We start from the raw sequence: 13,547 nt of genomic DNA, 5'->3' as shown, positions 1-13,547 counted from the left end.
AGAAATGATAGAAAGACGCCAGAAAGCTGCAGCACTGTAACTCTGCCACCACTGAAGTCAGTGAGTTCAACCCAGAGCTCACAGGTAGCAGCAACAGGGCAACCTTAGACCTTTTGAGAATTCAATCCTAAATGACTAGTGTCTTCAAGCAAAAAGAGAATTAATTTTGTTTAAACCAACAAGGTTATACAGTGTTCCCATTAAATTGAAAATCATTTTGCAAAATAATAGGTTTCTTTTCCAAAATATATTGCAATATATAATTCAATATCCTGAAATTACAGTTCAGATTACACAGGCTTATATACACTAAGAGCTAAAATGTAGCACATTTCCCTCTTCTTTTAATTAACAATTGAAAAAAAAAAATGCTGATCTAAAAAATTTTATCTCAGTAGTATTCAAGATATCATGAATGGATTCATTCAAAACTTAAAGGACATTTACTGACATTTGTTGTCTAAGCACTATATGGCGTGAAGGACATATTGCACAATGAAAGCCATCCAGATCTTTCTTTCTGAAACTCACGAAGTTGAGATGTGTTTTGAAAATACATCTTTGACTTCATTTCTTCAAAGAAATATTGAGAAGAGGTGAAAACGGAGAGACTGTTCGAAACACTCCAAAAGGCCTGTGTTCTTCCAGACACTATTTAATTACCAACTGAACTGCCAATCCTTTCAGAAATGGATCAAAAAGCCAACGAAACCAGTGACTTAGCAGAAAGAAACAACTTCCTATGTGTTGTTTCATTTAGAGATAAACTTTTTCTCTTTTTTCTTTGCATTTCCAGGAATTTTACAACTACTGGCAAACATTCTTTGTTGAATGGCTCTTCCTCTTTAAAAGAGAAGGCACATAGCATTCAGTAATGCATAGGAATGTCATACCTTCTAGGCTTTTCCTCACTTCTGTGAGGTCACTAGTCTTTTGATATTTCTGAATTTAACCTCACTTGAGAGTAATCAATCACAATTTTAAAAAAAATCTCTTTCCGAAACTCTTAGAATATCTGTATTATAGATTTGATATCGTTTCATCTGATTCCTGCATTCATGCGAGGAGGGGCATTAAAGGGGGTTAAAGCCTTGACTCTAAGGCTTAGGTCAGCTGTGGGCTTTGGTATTTCAAGCTGAGGACAGCCAAAGTCCTGCTTGTTTGGCTGAGCATTGGTTGACTTGCAGAAATGAGATGCCTGTGGGGGAGGGAGGCTACCAGAAAGGGAGAAATTTGCTACTAGCCTTTAAACTGAAAGCTTTATACTTTCTGCTTTTATAAGTGATGTTTTATAGATGTAAAGTGTTCACAGCCTTGGTGACAGCATCCAGTATACCTTTCTGAAATGAACAGACACCTGACCTCAGCTGGGCCTTTGATGTGGCTTCAGCTCTCAGTATGTAAATATGTTTATTTGCTACAGAAGACAGTTCCTTAGCATGACTGACTATAATTGCTCTCATGAAGGGATGCAACCGTGGGGCACCTTTCAGAAGCAGAACACTGTGACCACTCATATTTTGTTTATCTTAGATAGGAAACACCTTCCAAAGCACTCCTGATCTTCACATACCAGAGTTAATTTCTATCTGCTTCCTTGCAGGTATTGTTTTCCCAAGTTCAGAAACTCAGATAAGATTCTCCTTTATAGTTACTTGCAAAAATGACTTGGAAAAAGTCATTGGAAAAATTATGGGAAGAATAAAACCCACTTCATTTTAAACCCATTTGTATCACTTGTGTCTACAATGTCATTCACAAGACCAGTGTTACTTTCCAGTGAGTGGTTTTACCAGAAATCAATTCTACCCAAACATGCCCAGCATTATTTTCCACTCAGAACATAGGCCAGAATCCTACAATGAGCCATTTGTAGAGTAAGAGCAAAAACTACAAAATGATCTGCTTGTGACTCTGCTGAAGCAGTGCAGGTGCACTAAAGCACTTGGGATGTCATACAGGGAATCAATGAGTTAAATGGATCTTTTTTCTGATTTGAGATTTGTATGAGGAAATGATGTACATGTCGCACAGATGCCTAGCAAGGACACAGCACGCATGCTGACAATGGCTTTCCTCCTTATCTAGGATCTTTTAATAAAGTGTTAATTATAAAGGCTTCTCAACTCATTATTTAAAGTCCTAAAGAGAAGCACACTTTTCCTGTCAAACACGAAGGGTCTGCAGCGAGTGGATTTGTCTTGTACTACTAAGCTGTATTTTCCTGTAAAGTGATTAATTTAAGTGGGTTGGGGCTGCCCTGATGTCCTGCAGGCTCATGTGCTCCCCGGCTGAACGATAAACCAGAATGAGCAGTGCCAGTGCTGCTGCTGCTGCCCATAAAGCAGTGAGTCAAAAGGAAGGGAAGGAACCAACCACCAATGGGTCCCGCAGTTTGTATGATGCCAAGATGCACAGCACATCTCCTCCCTCGTGTTTTGGTGAAGGATGAAAAGCAGCATGCAACAGTCTCCCCCAAACCATCCACCCTTGGAAGTATGCCTTGCATGTCCTCTGCTGTCGCTCACTGAAAGAGTAAACAGATTGGCAGATGAAATACAAAAAGGCTGGTAATAGAAGTATTAACATACACTTCCATTAACTTTAGCCAAGAAGCAATGAAAAGTGTGGGAGAAAGAAAAAAAATCATAATATCTGAAAGCAGCACTGTCTCCAGTATGACATGCTGTATAAAGTGAGTCTTCAAAGGAAAAATAATATCACTTTGTAATGCTGATATTTTGCTGAGTTATTTATTTTATGACAAGAAAGCATTGTGCTATGTGAACGAATACAAATTTACTACTCTTAAGAAAGAAAATAAGGAAACAGAAGTACATGGCTATAGAAATTTCCCGTAATACTTTGCAAAAATAATCACAATTAGTAATGAACTGGGAAAGTTAGGCTTATCCTGTCATTTTTTGTGGCCTGCCAGGGTATCATCTTAACTCCATGGTCAGTGTTTACCTGAGTGTCTACCAAGCAAAGAGCCAATACAGGGTGTGAATATGAGCCAGTCCCAGCAGGAGAAGACCCAACTGCCCCGACACAAGGCGGTGCACAGAGAGCTCCAGCTGAGCCAGCCCAGCACCCACATCAAGCACAGCTGTGCCCACGCTTCAAAGCATGGAGCCATCAGCTCCAAATATCTGCATTTCAGTGTCTTCTTCCGTATAGGAGGAGTTAATAATATAACCAAAACTAGGTTTGAAGAACAGACTGAATTCACACGATGCCCCTGTATGGGCATAAATACTCGCATCCTATTTGGACAAGCATTCAAATGTGCCAATAAATGATTTTCTGACCTGGGGGATGGCTCACCAAGATCACTCAGCTGAGTAAGTGCAAATGCCTCTCTTGAACCATACTCCAACTCTCCCAACTTATTCAAACAAAGAAGAGCTATCTTCATCTCTACATCTACCGCTCTCTCACCAATACAAGGAATCAGAAAAGAAGTTTGCAAACAATCTAATCTAAATTGAGGAGACCTGAGGAGCCCCAGAGCCCTCTATTTGAAATCAACCATTTTGTTAAAAAACATTTGCTGCTAATGATCCTTGCTATTGAAATACACGCATTTTGGCATGGTAACTCACTGCATGCTTAGGAAGCTTGTGCCTCCACCACTACGTTTTTTACATGCAGCATGTTTTCTCCATGATTAAAGATGTTGCAACCAATGTATATAGAGACAATATATTTTTGAACCTTTAGGACAAGATATCCTATCTATTTGCCCCACAGGTCACTCTGGGAATGGTCTTGTCCTCCAAGATAAAGCTTCATAAAACAGAAGATGACACTTTACATTCCCCAACAGTTGCTACTGCAAAGGATCTGCAAAACAGCAACTCAGAACATGTGCTTCAACAGTACTGCAGCAACTGTCCTAACTGGTGGCTTGCAGTTGCAGTTCTTGAGTATTTTTGCAATTGCTACACATAAGGCACATATTAAAATTGAGATGAAAAACTGCCATATACATTATGTTCACATGTGGATGGTATGTGAGCTTTGTTATTCCACCCCTCGCTTTTTATTGAGCAATGCTATGAAAAGATTAACCAATTTGCATACAATATAAATCCACATTCGTCTTTTATTATTGCACAATCAGGGAGTTTTAATGTAACATAAATTCAAGTGCTACATGCTTTGATTGCTCTTTGTAAAAATACTTAAATACTGTTCATTTAGAAGGATTTTTATGGAAAATTTTCTAAATGATCTATGTGGTATTTGGGTAAAGTTTTCTGATACAACCTTTGTAATGCCCTGGGATTGCTGGCCTTCCCCAAGATAGGTGCTGAGTATTTTAATGAGTAGAGTGTTCATAAACATTTTCATTTAAAAAGACCAAACTAAACCATAGAGGAAAATATGAAAAAGCAGCTGATGCTAGAAATTTATGCTATTTAATGAACAGAGAATATAAGCAATATTTTAAAAAATACTACTCTATTAATTTAAATGTGAATTTAAATGATTTCTGGCCTACATAATACTGACAAGGTTTAGGATTATTATTCAGGGCCTGATTTTCCATAACAACCAACTCTCCTTTGGTCCCTTTGAAAAATCCCAAGTCAGAAGAGTTTTGTAGATGAAGTTTACAGAAGTAATTAAGGAATTATTAGTAGGCAATTTAAAAAGGCTGGAGAAATGTGATCTAAGTCACAAGCATGTTACATGACATGTATTATGAAATGTTCATAATACAACGCACTGGCAGGGTCTCTTGCTTTTGAAGCCTTTCCAAATGTTTGAAGTTTTCTTCCAATGCAATAAACTTTCCTTTTACACACTTTCCATTGGGCTCTTGCAAGCAGAACAAAACACCGACAAAGTGTTTCTAGAAAGGAGCAGGATCACCACTTTGCCTGAAATTTCCAAGCCAGCTTTACAACTTCAAGGAGTTCAGAAGGGGTCTGGATAACCACAGACATTCTGAGTGATTATCTGAAGATCACTGAAATATCTTAATTACTTACTGGTTGCAGAGTATTAGTAACCGCGACTTAGTAAAGAAAGGGGGAGATAAATGCTCTCTTAAGCACATATGCGATTCTATGTAAATCTGAACTGCTGCCTGAAATGTTTGCCAATAAAGATGAAAGTCCCACAACATAGTCACAACATGATATCTATCATATGGCTTCCTGGCTGTGGTGTATGTTTTTGCTGTGTGTAATTGACTGTGTTGGTGTTTGCACTACCTAGAATTTGCATATTAGCTGGAATGCTGTACCGTTGGTGGGCCTGATCCTGCGAGCGCCCGGAGCTGGCTGCCCTGCAGCCCAGGAACAGTGGTGTGGGGCTCCCAGGAGGTGCCAAGTGCTGCCGACTGCTTTGTGCCTGTTTGTCATCCAGTGAGCAGAGCTTGGCAGAGTAAAATATACCACTTCAAGAGATGAGAAAGTGCATTCTCCACCACAGCTGACACCTGGGTTAGTCCAGAGGCAAACTTGTGATGGACACAAAAGTGCAGTTCTGAGATTTAGTTTTGCTTGAATATGCCTCCACGGAGGTGAGCTTCTCCCCTCCATTTTCTTTTTCCTAATCTATGCAAAATACACAAACATGTGCTTCTGGCAATCACATTGGAAATTTCTGAGAAGCGATTCTTGTCAAAGCAACTAGTGAGAACAGAGAGAAAAACTGCACATGGAAAACTGACAGCCACCATCTTTTACAACAAATGCAAAGCTGTGATCTTATCATCACTCTCACTGAAGTTATTCCCCTTAATTCAAGCTCTCCTGCTCGGCTATTAGTCCTGGGCTACTCAGTAATCACCCGTCTGTTCTCACAGCACTTCCTCTGCACACAGGAGCAGCACAAAGCAGCTGTGATGTATCAGGCCTACAGATAGGGATTTTATTCACTAAACAAGTAAAACCATTAATAGAAATTACCTTAGTGTATGACTTGGCTGCATCTCGTGATGCAGCTACATATGTTGCAGTGTGCAGAAGAAAGAGGCACAGCAGATGCTACTGGAAGCAAAATCCTGAGGAGGAAAGATGGCATGTTGCTCGCAGCTCTGGTAAGATGGGGATGAAAAAAGGAGCTGCAGCACTTACTGGACCTGCTGCTGTTGCTATTGAAGCATCTGCTCCATTACCATGATTGAAGAATGTGTGTCCATTTGTACTGCTGCTACATTACTGTTTTTATTTCTACATTATGTTTTTCCCCTTCTGAATGGAAGAAATCCTTAAGGTCTCTAAGCAGGTTTGTATTATGGGCAGAGGAATGGGATGAAAGGAAAAGGACTCAAAATGCATCAACACCCTCCTTGTGTATGAAACAAGTTAACGATCCACTGAAAAATAAAATCCTGACCACCAGCTAATAAGACCTCCGGTAGCAAATTCCAGCATAAACAAACACTCATACAGTGATTGTGAAGTTCAGGGTAAGGCCAGAGTGTTTAAGGCAGATAAGTGGGAAATCTCGATTCTAGTCCATACTTTACCAGGCTGAAGCTTCCTAAAATACCATATCTAATTAATCAGAACATCTTTTTGACTCAATCCTCAACAATTACCCAGACAGGGAAAAGCAGCATGTAATCAAAGGCTGCAAAAGGGTCTTCTTGTATTCTGGTCTGGTCACTGAAAACACAAAGAATCCTTAAATTTGTGACTAGAGGCAGTCTTCGGGGAGATCAGATTAAACGAGAAAAGGGACATGGTGAAGCTTCAGCAGTGGGATTGCAGAGCCAGCGAGATGAAATAGAGGGGTATATCCTTGCATCAGTCCGTGCTGAAGGAAAGGGAGCCTCAGCCTCCCCACTGAGGACCTGCTGCCAGGTCCAAAAGCCAGGGCTCAGATCCTGTGTGCATGAATCTTCACACAGCCACACACATGCCAAGACATCCTCCCACACCACCTACCCTAGCAGAGGCCATAGAAGTATCTTAAATCCATATGTTACTCCCTCAGCTGCCCAACTGTGTACAATTGCAGCTCAGCGGGGCTTAAATGCACGGGAAGAAACTGGCTGTGCAGGGACTTTGCTCCAGAGAAAGAGCCAGAGCAGCCCTGATGAATGTGCACAGGCTTTGCTGCTGCAGAGTACAAGTAGAAAAATCACATTTAATGCATGAGTTTAGCTGCTCTGAATTACACCGCAATACTGAAAACGCACTGTAAGACCTTAAACCACTTCAACTTCAGAACAGCTTTAAGAACATTAACTCTTTAATGAAGCTAAGGCTCTCATTTACTGTATGGGCCATACCCAAAGCCCAGTGAAACCAGCTAAATGATTTCCATTGACTTCAGTAGGATTTGAATCAGGCTCTAAATCCTTACAGCAAAGTCTGAAGCAGTTACCTTGTTCTGCCCTGAAGCTTTTAAACCCTTAAGCAGTTTAAAAAGAAGTGTTGACTTGATTTTTTATACTTAGTAAAGTATGAACCATGTCAAATGCCATTGCTAAGCCCCAGACTTCCGTTGCAGATGTAGTTTTCCTTTGTCTTCATTCACTCCCTTCATGGTTTATAAAAAAAAATAGGCAGGCAAGAAAACTAATTAGAATCCCAGATATGCAACATTCATATGCTTAATTTTAATCAAATGAGAAACTTTCCTGAATAAAGTTATAAAAAATTAAGCATACACTTAATTAAGCAGTCATAGGATCAAGACAACTACAGGAAAAGCCATCCCTATAAGCAAAGTGCCGCTACATGTAAATAAACCAAAAAAAGGAAAACAATGGTTTTAGCTCAGAGAGTTTCAAGGCAACTGCAGATGCTACCTACAGATATAGCTGGGAGAAAATAGGATTTTAAGAGTCCAGGTACCTCTGTAAGTTCCTCAGGCTGAAGTACTTCCGTGTAATACAGAATGTAGAATAAACACGAGGTCAACCAGCCTTTCCTGGAGGAACAAAGGTTCTCAGTTACTCACTCAGTTTCTTCCAAAGTAACTATCCTCAATTCTGCATGAGCAAATCAAACTGAGCTTTTCTCCTGTGTGCATTTGGAGTTGGAATTTAATCAACATGAATGAGGAATCTGCCCAAACAGCATCTCTATTTTACCTTCAGTGCTGCTGGCCATTTTTGAATTGACTCCATTGTTTCCCTATTCAGTAAAATCAATGCATAACGTAAACTAGAATAAAAAAATTTTCATGCAAGTTATGAATTAATTTGATGCTCAGATACTTCTCAATCTGCAAATGAGTAATAAAGACAAAGTTAGGTTCTCATAAATTATGAAGGGGATATGTAGAACATTAGAAGTATTCCTTGTAATAAAAGTCCCCACCAAGTATCTTTATTTATGATGTAAATAATATTTCAACAAAAAAAAAAAAAAAAAAGAAGAAGAATCTGAGGGTGTGGAGCCAACACTAAGACTTAGAGATGTTCCTCAAACTACTGGCAGGCATTCATTACACATTTTCCTCTATGTCAGTTCTCGGAATACATGAATTACTGCAGCTCTCAGAGCTGTGGCTCCTAGAGAAGCTGACACTTTTAACTATCAATTTCTTGACCAACATGGTAACAAGGATAAGGTGGATCAGGCTCCTCAGATATTTGAAGTAATCTGAAAGCATCGTCCCCCACTTCTCCAGAGAATACTCTAGCAGCCAAATACGCAGTATCCTGGTGAATGGTCTCCCACATTCCATAAAACACTCAGGAGACTTTAGGCTTCACACCATTTTTGACATGCCCCTACATCCTAAATGCCCAAGTCCTTGTGTTGGTATCTCTCTTTAAGTCTCAAAACTAAGCCCGTGATCCAAAGTGTTTCTAGGGCACAGCCCCACTGTGCAGTAACACACGACATGGAGACAGCTGAGATAGAATACCTTAAAAGGTTTTCTAGAGCAAACATGTTTTGAACTGCATTATAACACAAGTTGAGACCAGCTTGGATGTTTTTGCCTTTCTTCCCATTACATAGTATAAAGTGCCAGATAGATTCCACAGAACATCCTCGTGCCTTCATGAGCAGCAGTGGTACTTGCCCACTACAAAGCAGTAGCCAAAGTTATTTTCATGACTGATGGATTCAATTTTTACAGCCATTTTTAATACCCAGGTGCTGTGATGAAAATCAACCACAGGAGGAACTCAATTTTATTTTTCATTAACATTCATTTTGTTGACATGAACAGATGATTTTGGGGAGCTCAACTGCCCTTTTAATTTGTATCTTTGCAATGTGGAACAGATATCTTCTATTTTCAAATGAGTAAAACCTGCATCTTACTTCTTGTGTTTATCATTACATATGGCAATCCACTCCGAAAAACTTCCTATAAACTGGGACTAGGTTAATGCTATTTTTAAAAAGACAGCTAGTACAACTAGATAATAGCCATAGAATATCATTATCGAGTCTCTAATTTCTATAAATTGATGGAATTACTTTTAGACCTATCCCTTAAAACATTCCCTTGAGCTCTGGACTGGAGCTCTGCATCTCTTCACAACAGAAAACTATCTAGAGTCTGGCTATGGTATCTTTCTGCAGCTTTACAGTAAGATATGTAGGTTGTTGCAGAGATCAGTGATTGCCCTTGGAATCCAAATTCCCCTCCTGTTCACTGATATCTTCTGATCTTAGGAAAGCAACTGATTTTCAGCTAAATGCAACACAGTTTGTAATTGTTTCCTTCCTTCTCTTAAGCCTCATTTTATATTTTTAACACATCTAACTGCCAGTTGGCTTGCCTCTGAAGTGAGCTAACCCTACTAAGGTGACAGAAACAAGTGCTTTAGTTCACTATGAATAATAGCCTTATGGCCCTCACTACTTTCATACATTAGCACCATTAGCACAGTCAGACTAGTGGAGCAGTTCACATTTCCACCCAATGGAAAATGTGATAGAGAAACAATGCAACATGTATTCTGTTATATTTTGATCCATATCATATGTTTTGCTGGACTTTTTGTATAATCTTGCTTAATCTAAAAGGACAGGGCTAGCTGGTTTTCATCACGCATTTATAGAATAATTGATAGTTTTGTTTGCAATCAAAAGACAATTAATTAATTTTTTTGTACATTAATTTCTTTTAAGACTATTTTTATAGCTGATTTCAAATGGAAAGCTTTCCTTAAGTGTGTGTTTACTTCTTGAATTCATTAGCAAATTGTTAGGTTTCTGTACCCACCTAAGAGATAAATGAAAATACATGAGAAAGCCCCTTGGATCTCCTCTCTGATCTTGAAACTTCAGGGCTACCAGTCGCAGACAGAATATTTCCTATCTCCAGATATACTTCAACCATCCCCTCCATTCAGGTTGTGATTAGGGCCCATGCAGCCTTTCCACATATTCCTAGAGTTTAGCACTGAAATAAAACAATTATGCCTTTGACACCTGACGTAGCGCTGGTGCCATGCAGAAATAATTTAAATCAGAGCCCAAGAATGGGGAAAGACCCCTTTTCATTGTCTATCTCTAAAGATTAAGGAACAATTCTGGAGCCCACATAATTCAGAATGAAGATAACAGTTGCATAACAAAATGCCTGGATCTATTTCCGGCTCTTATATCACACCTTGGCGTCTCCTCTGGCATCTCCCTTGCTTTCCATCCAGGTTGACCAGCAGTTTCATTTGAGGATGTGGTCACAGGAAATGACAAAGGGTCGTCAAGGATTGGCCTGCCCATCTGATTTAACGTGGCAACTTTTTGTTAGATTAAAAGGTAAGAGGTGGGAGCTGGAAATTAAACTATAGTATAAGAAAATGCAATCTGGTGAGAAGAATGGCAAAGAGATGCAGAGGATCGCTGGCCTCAACACAAATGTGGAGAGCAATTTGCTGGTTATTGAAGTGAGCAATGTTGAACCAGATTATTGCTGAAGTTACTGATACAGAAAAGATGTTACAGATGTTTGCAAATCACACTACTCAGAATCATCTGCCCTTTCAGAAGATGAGAGCCAGAAAAGGGTGAGTAGACAACCAACTTGGTGCTGTAGCTGAGATGTCGCTGCTGGAGAGCAGGAATCTCCCCTTACAAGCAATTCAGCTCTGCACTGAACAGCAGTACTTATGATTCAGCTCGTATTCACTCTATCCTCATTTATAAGATAAATAATTTTGAGATGTATCTAAAATTACTTTACAACCTTTTAATCACTGAAAATTGTGTATAATTATTATACCTGCACTCGGGTGCCAAGATCTGCTCTGAAATACTTGGCTGCTCAAAGCGTGTGGAGGAAATGCTTCAATTCCACATTAATTAATGAATTTTTATCCCCACTCCTGTCCATTAACAGCCACCATGCTTTTGCTGTGAATGGTCATTATTACACACAGAAATAGGAACATAAATTTACTGATAATGAAAGTGTCATTTGGAGGGGCAGTCTATCACACTGTGTGCTGATATGGTCAGACCTTTTTTTGCTGTCTCGCATCTTTACCTTGTTTCTGAAAGGCTGGCACATAAAGAAGGGATCCTTTATTTATAGGTACCCATGAAACATCTCTTTAAATAAAGTAGGAATGATTTTCAGTATTCCAGTAAATATGGCATTGATTTTAAAATTGCTCTCTCTTCTTATCAGACATTGCAGGTCTTCACCAAGAGAACGTCCCTGTCCTCCTTGCTCTTGAGATTGCTAGCCAGGTTCATTTTGTGCTGATATTTGTTTGTTTATTTTTTGACGAGCAGCGTTGTTGACTTTTGGAACAAATTACCTGGTTGACTTAATCCTTGCTGGGCATCACTAAAAAGAGCTTTCAGTTGATGTTCTGCATCTCTGGACCATACGGAACAGAGCTCAAGTTGTTGCTTTTTTTTTTTTCTTTCTACCTTTTAATCATGTAATTCCTTACTGAATTCAGAAGATAAGATCTGATGGCATTTAATCTGCTGATCACTTGATTAGCTACAGTGTATGATATGGTACACATAGCATGAAACATTACAGTAACAAGCCTTAGTGTAACTGCCCTACTGCAGACATAGAGCACACATCCTTAATATTAAAGCACCTCAATAAAATATACAGAATGAGATATAGATGTAAATAAGCCTAAGGAGAATATTCATTTTTTTACTGTGAATTGTGTACTGTTACTTCTTATGTGCAGCATATATATACATATAATCTAAAACATCAAATGCTTAAGAAAGTCTTTTTTTGAGACAAAGCATTTTGTTTGTACACAGAGTCAGGAATACTTCTAGCTCTACGAAATCATAGACAGAAGTGACTTATCTAGTTATTGCCAGACTACTTTCCAAACCCCATTTAATTTGTGTTCTATTATTTGCCTGTGTTTAAAAGGAATACCTATAGGTGACTAGGTAGAAGTAAGTGTTTTTTCTTAATCAAGCACACAATACATTAATAATATTAAAATGTCAGCAGCAGAACTATTCTGCCTGAACATATCTGCTTTGCCTCAATATACCTGAATTTTGATTCCCTGTATCCAGTATCCTTTGCCTGATATCTTACTGGAGATGAAGATATTCCTTTCAAAGTGAAAGCATTCCTTATGATATGGCACTCTTGCATAGAGGCCATAATCCACCTGCAAGATCTATAAAAGTAAACTTCTGCAGCCATTTGACTTTAGCCTGAGTTCTACTCTATCACTTACTTATCAAGGAAATAGTTGAGAAATTACTATTGTTATTTATTGATATTTGACAAAGAAAAGTAAAAAGATGAATGAGTCGTGGGAAAAAGTTTTTTACAGGTTTTCTTCTTTAGGCTTTCTCAGGATGTGTTTCTAAATAACCCAATATATCAGAGCCTATTTGAGCAGCTAATTTCAGCACATCCTCATTTCCTTCCAACTAACCATGGTTAGATTAGCAATGTTTACCTAGAAAGACAGTAATAAACAGCTAAGAAAGATCAATTGCAGAACTGCAGTAGTGTGTTATCCATGGGACACATTGCTGCCAAGACCATCACTCAAGATCAGTTTTATGCCATAGTGAGTGCACATGTGGAGTTCAAATAACTGTTTTTGGAAGTTGTCTAGCTTTCCCAACATTTTCAGAGTTAAGAGATGCAATGATATACTTGGTATTAATTTAGAAATTTAACACATACTTATTCATTTAAACTTAATGTTAAGGCAAACAACTACTTGAGTTGGAAAGGAACATCATTGTTTGAGGAGCTGGTAGTTACTGTGACAACAGAGCAGAAAGAGCTCCCTGAAAAGACTCTGCATCTGGTACAACAGGTATGCTTTACCATAGGCTGAGGCTGCACGTTAAAGCTGGAAGACAAAAGCTATCATCATAATGAAGGATGGCTCCCAGAGAAATCCTAATTGAAATTCTATATCCAAAAGCAGATGTAGGAACTTCTCCATGAAGTTCACCCTCACAGTTCTGTTGTCTTTCAGAGTACAGCAAACTCTGCAACCTATTGAAAGCTATGAACACTTCTATGGTGATTTCAGTAGATCCAGAATTTAAAGAGACTCAGATGCAGCTGAACTCTGCGCCGGGTAGGAAACCTCAGCAGAGAAAGGAGGACAAAGCAAACTCTGTTGTGCAGATACTTTAATCAGAGCT

This window comes from Meleagris gallopavo, chromosome 13 (assembly GCF_000146605.3).
Source record: "Meleagris gallopavo isolate NT-WF06-2002-E0010 breed Aviagen turkey brand Nicholas breeding stock chromosome 13, Turkey_5.1, whole genome shotgun sequence".
Lineage (NCBI taxonomy): Eukaryota > Metazoa > Chordata > Aves > Galliformes > Phasianidae > Meleagris > Meleagris gallopavo.
Note: the sequence above shows the minus strand (reverse complement) of the source record.